Source organism: Aquarana catesbeiana, linkage group LG09, assembly GCF_042186555.1.
Source record: "Aquarana catesbeiana isolate 2022-GZ linkage group LG09, ASM4218655v1, whole genome shotgun sequence".
Taxonomy (NCBI): domain Eukaryota; kingdom Metazoa; phylum Chordata; class Amphibia; order Anura; family Ranidae; genus Aquarana; species Aquarana catesbeiana.
In genome coordinates, this window is record NC_133332.1 from 263802318 (window position 1) to 263818145 (window position 15828).

Genomic DNA, 15828 nt, shown 5'->3' on the forward strand with positions numbered 1-15828 from the left:
TCGAGCCCGATTGTGTTGGTACCGAAGCCAAACGGGACTCTGCGATTCTGCAATGATTGCTGGAAACTTAATGAAGTTTTAAGGTTTGATGCCTACTCCATGCCCCGGGTAGATGAGCTTATTGAGAGACTAGGTCCAGCCAGGTATATCACTACGTTAGACCTTACTAAGGGGTATTGGCAAATCCTGTTGAATAAGGCTGCTAGGGAGAAAACTGCTTTTTCTACCCCAGAGGGGATTTTTTAGTACAAAATAATATCTTTTGGACGAACTTACCGGGAGTATGCCTCAGTGTACTTGGAAGACAGTCATTTTTAGCAGAGACTGGGAATCGCACTTGCCCAAAGTCCAGGCAGTGCTGGACTCCCTCTGGAAGGCAGTTTACAATAAACCCTAAAAAATGTGCTTTGGGAATGAAGGAGGTGAAATAGCCAGCATATATTGTTGGTAGAGGGGTAGTAAAACCTCAGGTCAGCAAGGTAGAGGAGATACAGAACTGGCCCCACCCCCTCACAAAGAAGCAGGTATGTGCATTCCTGGGCATGGTGGGATACTACAGGAGGTTTGTGCCCAACTTTGCCACATTGGCGGCTCCACAGACCGACCTGACAAAGGGTCGGAAATTGGTCATGGTGGAGTGCGACGCAGACGCTGAGAAGGCTTTTTTAGAGCTCAAGTCAGCACTGTGCCAACACCCTGTCCTGATAGCACCCAATTTTTCAAAAGAGTTAATTGTCCAGACTGATGCTTCCGATGTAGGATTGAGAGTGGTGTTGTCACAGGTCGTTCATAGCGAGGAGCACCTGGTAGTCTTCCTCAGTAGGGAGTTGACACCAGCAGCGAAAAACTACACTATAGTTGAGCGAGAGTGTCTGGCCATTAAGTGGGCTCTAGAATCCCTCAGATACTATCTCTTGGGGAGGAAGTTTAGGCTGATTTCTGACCATGCCCCTTTAACATGGATGAGACAAGGTAAAGGGACTAAAGCCAGGATTACTCGTTGGTTCCTGGCACTCCAGGAATTTAGGTTTCAAGTGGAGCATAGGCCCAGGAGACTGCATTAAAATGCAGATGCCCTCTAAGTCCATTGTTTTAGCTCCACTGTTGCCTCCACCTCCTTGGCGTTGGGGCAGAGGGGGGGGGGGGGGGGGTAATGTACAGGACGCTGTGGCTGGGTCCTGAAAGGATGCTTTATTTCCCCTTTGTTTGGACTGTGGTCCCTTTAAGGGAACAAAAAGGTTAACTCACCTGTCAGAGGAAGTGGGTTATAAAAAAAAAAAGACAGGAAGTTGTAGGTGGGTGGAGAGGAGTGTAGAGAAGACTATGGATGATGGATGGTGGATGGTGGTTTTGTGTACAGTGATAAAAGTTAACGACAATGTCCTGCCTGGAAGGGGAAGTTACCTGCAACAAAAATTTGAACTCTGAATCTCTGAAATCTCTTTTTTTGTTTTTTGCTGCTGTAAAGCTGTTTAAATAAATTAAATAAGTTAAATAAATGTTCTTTTGATTGCAAAGCCTGTGTCCTGCGATCTAGCTGGCTCCCCGAACTTGACAATATATATATTTATTAATACACTGCCTGCAAGCCAAAAACTGCCTAATCTAGCTCAAGTTAACTCTAGCTCCATCCACTCCAACACACTACTAGGGATGAGCCGAACACCCCCCTGTTCGGTTCGCACCAGAACATGCGAACAGGAAAAAAGTTCGTTTGAAACACGCGAACACCGTTAAAGTCTATGGGACACGAACATGAGTAATCAAAAGTGATAATTTTAAAGGCTTATATGCAAGTTATTGTCATAAAAAGTGTTTGGGGACCCGGGTCCTGCCCCAGGGGACATGGATCAATGCAAAAAAAAAAAAAGTTTTAAAAACTGACGTTTTTTCAGGAGCAGTGATTTTAATAATGCTTAAAGTCAAACAATAAAAGTGTAATATCCCTTTAAATTTCGTAGCTGGGGGGTGTCTATAGTATGCCTGTAAAGGGGCGCATGTTTCCTGTGTTTAGAACAGTCTGACAGCAAAATGACATTTCGAAGGAAAAAACTTATTTAAAACTACTCGCGGCTATTGCATTGCCGACAATAATGGCATGGGAATTCCCCACAGGGGAACCCCGAACCAAAATTTAAAAAAAAAAATGACGTGGGAGTCCCCCTAAATTCCATACCAGGCCCTTCAGGTCTGGTATGGATATTAAGGGGAACCCCGGCCAAAAAAAAAAAAAAAAAAATGACGTGGGGTTCCCCCTAAATTCCATACCTGACCCTTCAGGTCTGGTATGGTTTTTAAGGGGAACCCTGCGCCAAAAAAAAAAAAAAAACCGGCGTGGGGTCCCCCCAAAAATCCATACCAGAGCCTTATCCGAGCACGCAAACTGGCAGGCCGCAGGGAAAGAGGGGGGGACGAGAGTGCGCCCCCCCCTCCTGAACCGTACCAGGCCACATGCCCTCAACATTGGGAGGGTGCTTTGGGGTAACCCCCCAAAACACCTTGTCCCCATGTTGATGAGGACAAGGGCCTCATCCCCACAACCCTGGCCGGTGGTTGTGGGGGTCTGTGGGCGGGGGGCTTATCGGAATCTGGAAGCCCCCTTTAACAAGGGGACCCCCAGATCCCGGCCCCCCCGTGTGAAATAGTAAGGGGGTACTTACCCCTACCATTTCACTAAAAAACTGTCAAAAATGTTAAAAATGACAAGAGACAGTTTTTGACAATTCCTTTATTTAAATGCTTCTTCTTTCTTCTATCTTCCTTCATCTTCTTCTGGTTCTCCTGGCTCTTCTGGTTCTTCCTCCGGCGTTCTCGTCCAGCATCTCCTCTGCGGCGTCTTCTATCTTCTTCTCCTCGGGCCGCTCTGCATCCATGGCATGGGGGGAGGCTCCCGCTCTTCTCTTCATCTTCATCTTCTTCTCTTCTTCATTTTCTTCTCCGGGCCGCTCCGCACCCATGCTGGCATGGAGGGAGGCTCCCGCTGTGTGACGGCGTCTCCTCGTCTGACGGTTCTTAAATAACGGGGGCGGGGCCACCCGGTGACCCCGCCCCCCTCTGACGCACGGTGACTTGACGGGACTTCCCTGTGATGTCACGGGGAATGCCACAGGGAAGTCCCGTCATGTCCCGTGCGTCAGAGGGGGCGGGGTCACCGGGTGGCCCCGCCCCCCGTTATTTAAGAACCGTCACACAAGGAGATGCCGTCACACAGCGGGAGCCTCCCTCCATGCCAGCATGGATGCGGAGCGGCCCGGAGAAGAAAATGAAGAAGAGAAGAAGGAAGAAGAGAAGAAGATGAAGAAAAAGATGAAGAGAAGAGCGGTAGCCTCCCCTCATGCCATGGGTGCGGAGCGGCCCGAGGAGAAGAAGATAGAAGACGCCGCGGAGGAGATGCTGGACGAGAACGCCGGAGGAAGAACCAGAAGAAGAAAAAGATGAAGGAAGATAGAAGAAAGAAGAAGCATTTAAATAAAGGAATTGTCAAAAACTGTCTCTTGTCATTAACATTTTTGACAGTTTTTTAGTGAAATGGTAAGGGTAATTACCCCCTTACCATTTCACACGGGGGGGGCGAGATCTGGGGGTCCCCTTGTTAAAGGGGGCTTCCAGATTCCGATAAGCCCCCCACCCGCAGACCCCCACAACCACCGGCCAGGGTTGTGGGGATGAGGCCCTTGTCCTCATCAACATGGGGACAAGGTGTTTTGGGGGGCTACCCCAAAGCACCCTCCCAATGTTGAGGGCATGTGGCCTGGTATGGTTCAGGAGGGGGGGCCGCACTCTCGTCCCCCCCTCTTTTCCTGCAGCCTGCCAGGTTGCGTGCTTGGATAAGGGTCTGGTATGGATTTTTTGGGGGACCCCACGCCGTTTTTTTTTTTTTTTTTGGCACGGGGTTCCCCTTAAAATCCATACCAGACCTGAAGGGTCTGGTATGGAATTTAGGGGGAACCCCACGTCATTTTTTTTTTAAATTTTGGCCGGGGTTCCCCTTAATATCCATACCAGACCTGAAGGGCCTGGTATGGAATTTAGGGGGACTCCCACGTCATTTTTTTTTTAATTTTGGTTCGGGCTTCCCCTGTGGGGAATTCCCATGCCGTTTTTATCAATGAACTTCTATGTGTATGAGTAGTTTTAAATGGGTTTTTTCCTTCGAAATGTCATTTTGCTGTCAGACTGTTCTAAAAACGGGAAACATGCGCCCCTTTACAGGCACACTATAGACACCCCCCAGCTACGAAATTTAAAGGGATATTACACTTTTATTTTTGACTTTAAGCATCATTAAAATCACTGCTCCCGAAAAAACAGCCGTTTTTAAAACTTTTTTTTGCATTGATCCATGACCCCTGGGGCAGGACCCGGGTCCCCAAACACTTTTTATGACAATAACTTGCATATAAGCCTTTAAAATTAGCACTTTTGATTTCTCGCATAGACTTTTAAAGGGTGTTCCGCGGCTTTCGAATTTGCCGTGAACACCCCAAATTGTTCGCTGTTCGGCGAACTGGCGAACAGCCGATGTTCGAGTCGAACATGAGTTTGATTCAAACTCGAAGCTCATCCCTACTTACAATTAAAAATCCTTCTTAAAATCCTGTGAACAGTAACTCAACCAAATGCCCCCGTGCAAGTGACGGCTTGTGTGAGATAACACTGTCTGCAGATCAGTGTGTGTTCCACCATCCGTCCCAGAAGTGATGTGTAGGGGATTCGGCTTGACGCATTTTGTCATGTGAGTGCGCCGTTATCAAAAGCAGGGGAGTTACTGTTCTCCATTTATCAACTATGTATACATGTTCAAAAGGCTCTGGATACAACTGAAGGTACTGACAAATTTACAAAAAAAAGTTATTTATTTGATTAATCTGGTGGGTGAATATGATTGTAATTGTCACTATATATATTCCCCAAAGTGACTGTTTTCCTCCAATGTCAATCAGGGTAGGATTTCTGCATAGCCAACAAAGGCTGTGGCCAGGGGTGACAAAAGGTCCAAGACTGCTGATGCAGTCCAACTGGCTTCTCGTTGGTACAGAACAGTTTGCACACTTTTGTTGGTGAAAAATTGTGATGTGAAATTAGAGTTCACCCAGTTTGCATTCATACATCTAAACTTCAACTTCTAGCAGAGTAGGGTGATGGTTTACCCTACTCTTCAAATTGCTTGCTCTAGGTAGTTTAATGCATGGACAACAAAGGCTAAGGCCACAGGTGATAAAAAGACTAAAACTGCTACTCTGCTTGCTGGGGCAGTCCTGCTGCTGCACAGCTTGGACACTTTTATTAGTGGAATACTGTGATGTAAAATTACAGTTCACCTACTTCGTATCCATATACCTAGACCTTTGATGTGTGTGTGTGACAGAACTGGGCTGGTAGATAGTTTGATCTTTTTGGAAATGCTGTGAAGTTATCCTTCCAGAGGGTTTGTACCTAATGAAGGTGTGATGTTGGTGGACCTCGTTGAAGTCTCAGGCTGCTGCCTCTTATGCCGCATACACACGACCGGACTTTATGGCAGACTTTGTCCGGCGGACTTTGACGGACTTTACGACGGACTTTCCAAATGAACGGACTTGCCTACACACGATCAACCAAAGTCTGACGGATTCGTATGTGATGACGTACGACCGGACTAAAACAAGGAAGTTCACAGCCAGTAGCCAATAGCTGCACTAGCGTTGGTTTTTGTCCGTCGGACTAGCATACAGACGAGCGGACTTTTCGACCGGAACTCGAGTCCGTTGGACAGATTTGAAACATGTTTCAAATCTAAGTCCATCAAACTTTTGAGAAAAAAAACTCCGCTGGAGCCCACACATGATCGAATTGTCCGACGGACTCCAGTATGCCGGAAAGTCCGCTCGTGTGTACGCGGCATAAGAAAGCAATAGAAAGATGATCCACAGGATACTTGTGGATGGTTATAGAGGTGCACCTCTATACCATCCACAAATATACCCACACCTGACACTCTAGCAGAATAGGATGAAAGTATGTCCTACTCTTCAAACTGCCTGTTGTAGTTATATTAATGCAAAAGTGTTTCTTTCAGCCTGTACTCTAGCTAGCCAATTTTGTTAGACTGTTGGTCTAGCGGGGCACTAAGAATAAATCCAGCAAATGGACGTAGCTCAGTTATGCATGCACATTAAATTTATTACTCACTAGTCTCAGGGAAATAGAATCAGTGGTTGCAAAGACATTCCTGCATGCAGGCATCACTGTGGTGGGAACTGGTTGCTTCTGTGCTCTACACAATATCCAATCTTATAAGTGATGGACAAATCACTACTAATAGACCCTGTGGCTTAGTATATTGTGTTTTACAATGTCTTGGAAAAAACTGCTGTATTAAAATAAACGACACAATGCAACTGAGATAGTGCACCAGTCAGAAAAAAAGGACAGCATCAGTCAAGTGGTTGTTATCTATTTAAAATTCTCTTCCTTCTCACATTGAAGGCCTTTAACCCTTCGTGCACTAGCAGGTCAAAGTACGCAGTGGTCAGCAATGCACCACAGGCTCCTGGGGGAGCAAAAGGGTTACAGAGCAGTTAAAGAAGTTGATGAGTTGAAAGCGGTTTGCAGCTCTCAGGGAATGTCGGCCTTCTATTGATGAGGTATATTGATTTACCATCAGTCCCCGCATGGGCATTCTCTGCTCTATTATACCGCAGCCAAGGCTTATTCCCACTGCAGTGCTAAAAAGGAAATATGGCCAGCCTGACCTTGGCAATATAGAGATAATGAAAGATTTCTAACGATCTTTCCCCCCCAGATTCTGGCGAACGCCCCTCTCCCCCCTCTCTAGCTACTGCATGCTAATTTCTGCAAGGAAATGCTTTTTCCTCCTGTGGCCCCTAAATAGAACACACTTCTCTGCCTCATCGCCAGTCCTAAAAGATGCATTTGGGGTTTGGAGGGAAAAAAAAAATCTGAGTCTTTCTTCCTAGATTGGCAGCAGTATAAAATAATGCTGAGTATAATTGCTCCTTGTTCACAAAGCACTGTGAGTATGTGTATTCACATGAATCATGGAAAAAGGATGACTACTTTTACCATTACCTTGGTTAACCTTAGAATAGTATTTTTCTTAGCTTCAGATCAAATCAAAATTAAGGTGCTGGACTGACACATACAAGTGAATGAGGCAATAATCCAAAAGCTCTATATACAAATTATCCTTTCATATGGGCATTTCAGAGAGCGTCTGACATCTGACTGTGTATGTGCAAGCACATATCAGATAAGAACACAGTTATTGAATAAATCATCATTTGGGATTGGTGGAAATGTTAAGTTATTTAGTGTCAGACTAGTGCAATTTAATAAGATTAAGACTGGAAATTTCTGATTGACTGCAACATGCATACCCAGGTTGATAAAAAAGGATGAGATCATTTGTTAACATTTTGGTATATTAAGAAATTAGTCACTTGCTACTTTATAATCAGGAAACATGTATGACCACATAAGAGCAAACACAAAATAGTGACAGTCCTATGGGTGTTATGCTCCATCATAAAATACAGGATGATCTTTTACTTGCATGTTTATCAGTAGTGGTGATAGCACTAAATCCTCTATACTGTCAGGCTGTGATCTGTTTAGCATATAGTTAATTAGAAAAGTGGCCCAGTGAACTTCTAGCAGTGCATGTAAACCTCTGTTTAGCAAGTAAGATGAAAATAGGGATTTTTTTATTTAACTGGAGAAAAAAAAAACATGGGTCAGCATTCTCCACTTTTTGTAAGGTCAGTAGCATAAAGTGTAACTAATAGAGCACCACGTACATAAAATGATATTTCATTCATTTTTAATATTCAAAGCAAACTCACCCGGCCATCCATGTCTCCATGTTTCATTTTGTTGAGAAATCACTTTCACCCCACCCCCCCCATTCCAGCATTTCCAAACACAGTCATCTTGAGTAAGGGCAGATGATTCATGTAGCATTCATTTCCCAAAATCCATCTGCCCATAGCTTAGACATTAAGGTAGGAGGGTGTGCTTAGCTGGGAAAGCCCCCTCCTCTAGATGAAAGAAAAATAAATGCTCATGAAAACTATTTGAATGTATGACATAATTTTGACCTATCTGTAGGCCAGAAACTAGGAAGCAACTGAAGTAATGTAAAAAAAAAAAAAGAAAAGGTTCAAAACCAGAACATATAATATACCTTCCTATATACAGTCACCGGCCACTTTATTAGGTATACCTGTTCAGTTGCTTAGTAACAGAAATTGCTAATCACCCAATCACATGGCAGAAACTCAATGCATCTAGGCATCTAGACATGGTGAAGACGACCTGCTGAATTTTAAACTGAGCATCATAATGGGGAAGAACTATTCTCTGATTGCTGTGAAGCGACTATCCCTTGTGAGACCTCTATGCCTGGCCTGTATAAGATTTAATCACCGAGGACAATCCTCATCAGATAGTTTGAGCTCACCAAATACCATCCACAAGATGCTTTTATTCTGAACATCATGGTACAGCAGATGACAGGATACAAACAGATGAATAGGTTGTAGTATTTATGTGGTCAAAAGATGATATTGTCTGTAGCTTACTATGCAGAATACATGTGCCCTGTTACATGTGGCTTGTTAGCTGCATCTATGACACAGGAAGTACAATAACAGGAAGAAGGGTGGAGCATTACATACAAAGAAAGTGTGTCATAACATAAAGAGAAAAAGAACATAAGAAAACAAGTGCATTACCACAAAAGGTCACTAGGTGGCAGCATGTGAATTAAATATAAAAGTCCATAGAAAATGGTTAAAGAACAATCTATATAAATTCTATGCCCCGTTGGGGCAGCACACTCCCCGTCTGGCATGGTAAATGTCACTATATACATCAGAACGGTAGTTATGCAACTGCAAATAACAGTGTAATTTGCTAGATGTCTTAAAGACCTGAAAGACATAAAAAGAACATGCATATAATGCAATAACAATAACTCTTAATTTAAGGCTTCAAGTTATGTCAACTAAAGTTCAAGACACTTTCTTCTTGAAGCCACAGGCAGGATCCAGCAGCGTAGGCAAACAAGTACATTCTCCAAAGGTCAAGAGCAGAATAAATTCCGTGATAGGTCTAATGGAAGTCTTTACAGTCCCTTGTCTTGAAACCTTCACCTCCACCTTACTTACCTTACCGTCATCACTAGGAACACTCTTTACAATAAGTCCCATGGACCATTCGATTCTTTCAGCTTGCTGGTCCTTAAGCAGAACAAGATCTCCAACTTGTACAGCTTCTGGGTAAGAAGAGTAGCTGAGGTAAGGATAGTTGGGGTCTTTGGATCTTTGGATGCTGGAACAAGTGGCCTTGAATTGATTATGGCAAATGCCTCTGCCAGGAAGGTGGTTAAAATCTTGTGGGTAAGTCTTGTGGAGTTAAAGTCCATAAGCATAGAATCCAATATTTTACGTGTGATGCCTATCATTCTCTCCCATGAGCCACCCATGTGGGATGAATGAGGATTGAAAATCCATGTACAGCCTTTTTCAACTAAAAAGTCTTGGATAGGCCTAGAGTTGAGCTTTAAATCTCGACAGGCTCCAACGATATTAGTTCCACAGTCAAATCTTAGTGTCTTGACTGGTTCTCTTATGGCTAGGAATTGTTTTAGAGCATTGATGAAACTTGAGGCATCCACAGATTCTATTACTTCAATGTGTACTGCACGCACATTCATGCAAGTGAACAGCACTGCCCATCGTTTGCCATTTACTTGGCCACCTCAAGTTCTGTGGGCTGTTACCTTCCATAGCCCAAAGACATCCAGACCAACATGAGTGAAAGGTGAGTCAGTACTTAACCTGTCAGCTGGCAAATCTGACATTTGCTGTTGCTGGTGTTTCCCTCTCAGTTTGCGGCACTGAACACAGCTGTGCAGTGTAGCTGTGATCTGTCTTTTTGCTCCTATAATCCAAAGGCCTGCAGCTCTTATGGCACCCTCTGTGAAGTGTCTACCTTGGTGCTTAACCCCTTCATGGTAGTGCCGTATGAGCAAAGTGGTGATGTGATGGCGAGCAGGTATAATGAGAGGATTCTGTTCTTGCTCACTCAACTCAGCCTTGTTTAAACGTCCACCAAACCTTAACATACCGTTATTGTCAATGAATGGATTCAGGTTGGCAATTGGACTGTTTTTTGCAATGTCCCTCTTGTCATGGATACATTTAATTTCTGAGCCAAAGACACTCTGCGTATTATGATCAGTTCACCTTCAGTAATGTCTTTTGCAGAAAGAAGCTTTTGGAACACGTGCCAACCTTGACAGTAAGCATCTGTGGGCTTTGTGTGGAAGCAATCTGCAATATGAACTAACCTTACGATGGTGCGTGCAAGCCTTCTCCACTTGGAGAAACGTTCAAAGTGTTGACAGCCCAAGACGAGTGTTTGATCAGTTCCGGTGACTAGGGTTTTACCTGCAGGACGAATGTCTGGATCCTTGTCAGGTTCTAGAAGACTGAAGACATCAGCTGTGGTTTCTTCTGGATGATCCAGCAGGAATTCAGGCCCTGTTAACCAAGAAGAATTTGCAAAGACACTTGCAGACACTGGCCTGGTGGCATGATCTGTAGGGTTAATTTCAGATGGAACATAATGCCATTGTTCAGGTTTAGATGATTTCCTGATTCTCTCTACACGGTTGCTGACATAGACATAGAAACGTTTAGTCTGGTTGTATATGTAGCCCAGAACAACTTTACTGTCTGTGTAGCATCGGACATCATCTATCTGAATGTCTAGCTCACGCAGTATGAAATCTGCTACTTCTACAGTTAGCACAGTCCCACAAGGTTCAAGCCTGGGAATCGTGTGTTCAGGCTTAGGTGCTAACTTAGCTTTCCCAAACAGAAACCCTATTGCTCCGTACACACGGTCGTATTTTCCGACGGAAAATGTGTGATAGGACCTTGTTGTCGGAAATTCCGACCCCGAACGTGTGTAGGCTCCATCACACATTTTCCATCAGATTTTCCGACACACAAAGTTTGAGAGCAGGCTATAAAATTTTCCGACAACAAAATCCGTTGTCGGAATTTCCGATCGTGTGTACACAAATCTGACGCACAAAGTGCCACTCATGCTCAGAATAAATAAAGAGATGAAAGCTATTGGCTACTGCCCCGTTTATAGTCCCGACGTACGTGTTTTACGTCACCGCGTTCAGAATGATCGGATTTTCCGACAACTTTGTGTGACCGTGTGTATGCAAGACAAGTTTGAGCCAACATCCGTTGGAAAAAATCCTAGGATTTTGTTGTCGGAATGTCCGATCAATGTCCGACCGTGTGTACGGGGCATAAGTGGGCTTGATTAGAAGAATCTCTTACCTTGAGGTAAGCGACAGCTGCTATGGCCTCAGTAGATGCATCTGATAAGATGTGAAGCTCTTTCCTCTGATTTGTAGCAAGGGAGGCAGAAGTGTAGCAGCGTGATATACGGATTCCATCTAAGGCATGTAGAGATTGTTTCCAGGACTCCCACTTTGAAAGCTGGTCTATTAGTAGTGGAGCATCCCAGCTGTTAGACTCATTCTGGAAGAAATCTTTGTCCATTATTTTTTTTAATGAACTCTCTGTCTTCGACTGACAAGGCTATTTTGTTGTCATCGTTTGTAGTACAAAACACTGTGGTACCTAGGTTGTCCTCACAAAGGTTAGGAGAGACATCAGGTACTTGGATGATGTCAAGAGGCTTCTCTTTTACTTCATAATGGCGAGGGCACTGTTTGAAGTGGGATGCACGTCCGTTTCCTAACATGTACGTTTTGAAGGAGTGGATCTCGGATGACGTACGCATTCCATCCAAGCATATGTCACCCACAATTACCCAGCCTAGATCAATTTTTTTGCATAAGGGGCATCATCAGGTCCATTGCACTGCTTGCGTACTTTAAGAATGTCTCTCCCTAGCAAGATCAAGATTTCAGATTGCAGGAATTTCATTAACAAGGTGCCTGAAGTGAGGATGGTGATATGCAGCCTTCTTCCCTTTCTTCTGGTATCTGGTCACACTTTACTAATGTTGATAGGGGTATGCCCTCTCCCTTATTGATATGAGAGATCATGAACCCATCGGCCCTGCTACCGAAGGTCTCTTCATGACCAGAACAGGTTCTGAGAGTATACGGTGATGGGAGACCCTCTATACCAAAGATCTCAAAGAATTTAGGCTTAACCAGGGATCTGTTGCTCTGTTCATCTATAATGGCATACATTATATTAGCTTTCTCAGGTTGACCCTTTGGGTATATCTTGACTAGGCATATCTTAGCACAGCATTTTGATCTAAGACTTCTCCACAGACTTCTGTGCATGAAGAAGAAACGTTAGCTGTAACCGGAGCATGATCTTGTTGCTCCCCGCCATGACTTGAGATAGGGCTGGAGGCAGGAGGCTACTGTGATTTGTCTAAGGGTGGGCCCGGATGCATAGCTGTAACATGTCTGTCGCTACTGCATTCTGTGCACTTGATGACAATTTTACAGTCTTTAGCAAAATGTCCATAACAAGCACAGCACCTGTATCATATTCCAAGTTTCTGAAGAATCTCCCTGAACTCTTGTAACGCCTTTGCCCTTGACATTTCTTTAGGGGGTAAGGCTTCTTGTGAATAGGGACTGACGATTAGGGTCTTTATCTCTGTCTTCCGAATCGCTCTGGTGAGCAGGAGAGGATACGGGTGGTGTGATGTCTGTCCTTTTTTAACAGATATTGCTCTATTAAAGTCTCTACGTTTAGCTGCTATGTTATCATACCTTGATGAAGAGGATGATGAAGCAGGCAAGTTGGGTTCAATGAAGCTGAAGCTGGGATCGTTTCTCATCCAGGCTTGATCACTGATGAACCTGCAAAAATATGTGAATGGAGGAAAAGATACGTTATAGTCTCTTTTGTACCTTGAGCTCTGTTGTGCCCATTTCTCTTGCAGGCTGTATGGTAGTTTATAGACATGTGCACACTGAAATATTTCGTTTTGGAATTTCATTTTCATCCGAAAAATACATTTATTTAGTTACTCCCGAAATTCGTTTTTATTTATTTCATTTTTCGTTAAAAATTGCATTCGTCCGAAAATCCAAATTAAGTTCGAATCTGTCATTAAAGGCTTATGGTGTCTGTTGAATGTTCAAAGAAGATTCGACGGAGCAGCTAAACTGTATGACGCCGTATAGTTTACCTGCTCCGTCAAATCTTCTTAGAACTTTCAACAGACACCATAAGCCCAAGTACGTGTGTACTTAGTTCTAGCTATTTTACTGCTCCTCCTCTTTGGTTACAATCAGCCAATAACATTCATCACCATCATTATTTTTATTTATCTTTTCTCCCCTACGTCGAATCTTTTCTCCCCTACATCGAATCTTTTCTTCCCTACGTCAAATCTTTTCTCCCCTACGTCAAATCTTTTCTCCCCTACGTCAAATCTTTTCTCTCTATGTAGGATAATCTTGGACTAATAGAGTTAAGGTTAGGCACATTCGACCACAGGTTTGATGGACACAGATTGTTATTGTCATCATCATGTCGAATCTCCTATCTATATCGAACTGTTGTAGCAACGAAAACGAAAATAAAGCATTTGTTTATGTCGGATCTTTTGTTTTTCGGATTCTGCACTTTCGTTATCGTTTGTTAAAACGATAACGAAAATACCTGAAATTCGGACGAAAATGCATTCGGACGAAAACTTATGCACATGTCTAGTAGTTTAAACACCACTGGATTGACACCATGAGCAGTGTCCAGGAAGCTTAGTCCAGGTAGACGTTGGTCTGTCTTTGCCAACTCTATGAGAAGGTCACTCAGATCTTGGGGTAGTCTTGGTTCCCTATTTTTGGGAAGTTTTGCAGTCTCTTGAATAGAGCGCTTTCTATGGCTTCAGAGGCTTGCTCAAGTCTTGCCCATGCAGCAACAAGACCTGCATTCGGGTGGTCAACATGCATTGTTCTCAGTCTTTTAACAAGATTTCCAGATTCTGACTCCAGCCAATCAAGTTCCTCCTTGCTAGTAAGGTTGAGATCAGCAATGGCAGCTTTGAAGGTTGATCTCCAGGCCCTGTAGCTCTCCGGACAGTCGTCAAACCTTGAGAGGGTAGTGTTAATGAGCTCATGGCGTACCATATATCTGGCAAAGTCATTCAAGTCTGATCTCTCAATCTTCGGTGCCAAAGTAACTTGTAGAACCCCTCAGGTGTGAAAGTTCTCTGGTGAAGTAGGGTGAGGTTTACCAGGATGAAATAATGTTGTAGGAGCGTTTAACTGTCGAGTAGTCCCTAAGTCTTGTACTGGCTGTGGCTTGAGCTGCGGCTTGTCACTGGAAGTCACCTTGTTGTCAGCAAGAGGTGATGCGGTTTGCTGCATAGATGCACTTGTGTTGTAGACTTGAAGAGGCTCAGGCATTTGGAGCTGAGAGGTCTCTGTGTTGAGAGTCAGAACAGTGTTGTTAGTAAGACATACAGGAGATAACTCTGTATCATTGCAAACATTATGCTTTAGTACATATTCACTGGTGCGTTCAACTGGGTCTTGCAGTTCCGCTGGGATGGACCAGTCTGAGTTAGCACTTTCTCCCATCGCTTGTTCTAGAACTCTCAGCCTTTCTAGAGCAACTGCTTCCTCCTTTTCCATTTGCAGAATCTTTAATTGGGAATCTGCCTCTGCTTGTTGAGCTTTCATCTTTGCCTTTTGTGTTTCTATTTCTGCTTCCTTTCTGGTAAAGGAGCTTCGCACTTTATTTGCTTCCAGCCTTGCATGGTCCTCTACTAGCTTGTCGCTTAATGTTGAACTTCTGGAGTGAGAGGATCTAGAAGAACGGCCAGTGTGCTTGGTTGATGTGGATCTGGTCTCCTGCAGTTGAGCAATGCGGAGTTCTGCCTTACACTGGGCATTTTGCACTAAGAGATCCCTTTGTTGGTTTAGTGCATCAGCCCTGGTCAGTTCTGCTGAAGCGTCCTCTATTTTACAGTCCTGCAAGAAAGCTGTGTATTTTGCAAACAGACGCTGGTAGCGTTCATACGCGGCAAATAAGTGATCTATAGAGGCTCTTAGTTCAGCTGGTTGATCATTCAAATGTGACAAAACTGACATGCAGTGTGAAGTTCTGTCCCATAAGTCTGACAGATTGCTGGAGAACTCATCTCATTTTATTGTACATTTGGGTCTTACATTCTGTTCGGCAATATCTGCAGAATCTGCTCCCTGTACATCTGCGGGTTCAGAGGCATGATGAATCGGTGTTGGTTCAGCCACAAAAGGGTACTCAGAGTCTTGTCTAGACATTATTCACCTTTTTGCAAGAAATGGTACTGTCTCTTTAAGAAGACAAACAGCAGCTTAGAGGGGGGGATAACACAGTTCAATGTAGAGACACAGTTTTTAACATTCACATGAGGTGCAGTAAACTTGTGCAACCATGTGCTTCGCAAGATGGCGGATGGCACTGAGCTTGATTGCAGATCCGGCGTACACAAATACACAGCAGGCTGTGGGAATTCTGTACATCTTTTGACTATTCTGACTCTGATTGCTGTGAAGCGACTATTCCTTGTGAGACCTCTATGCCTGGCCTGTATAAGATATAATCACTGAGGACAATCCTCAGATAGTTTGAACTCACCAAATACCGATTCCATCCACAAGATGCTTTTATTCTGAACATCAGGTTAAAGCAGATGACAGGATACAAACAGATGAATAGGTTGTAGTATTTATGCGGTCAAAAGATGATATGGTCTGTAGCTTACTATGCAGAATACATGTGCCCTGCTACATGTGGCATGTTAGCTGCATCC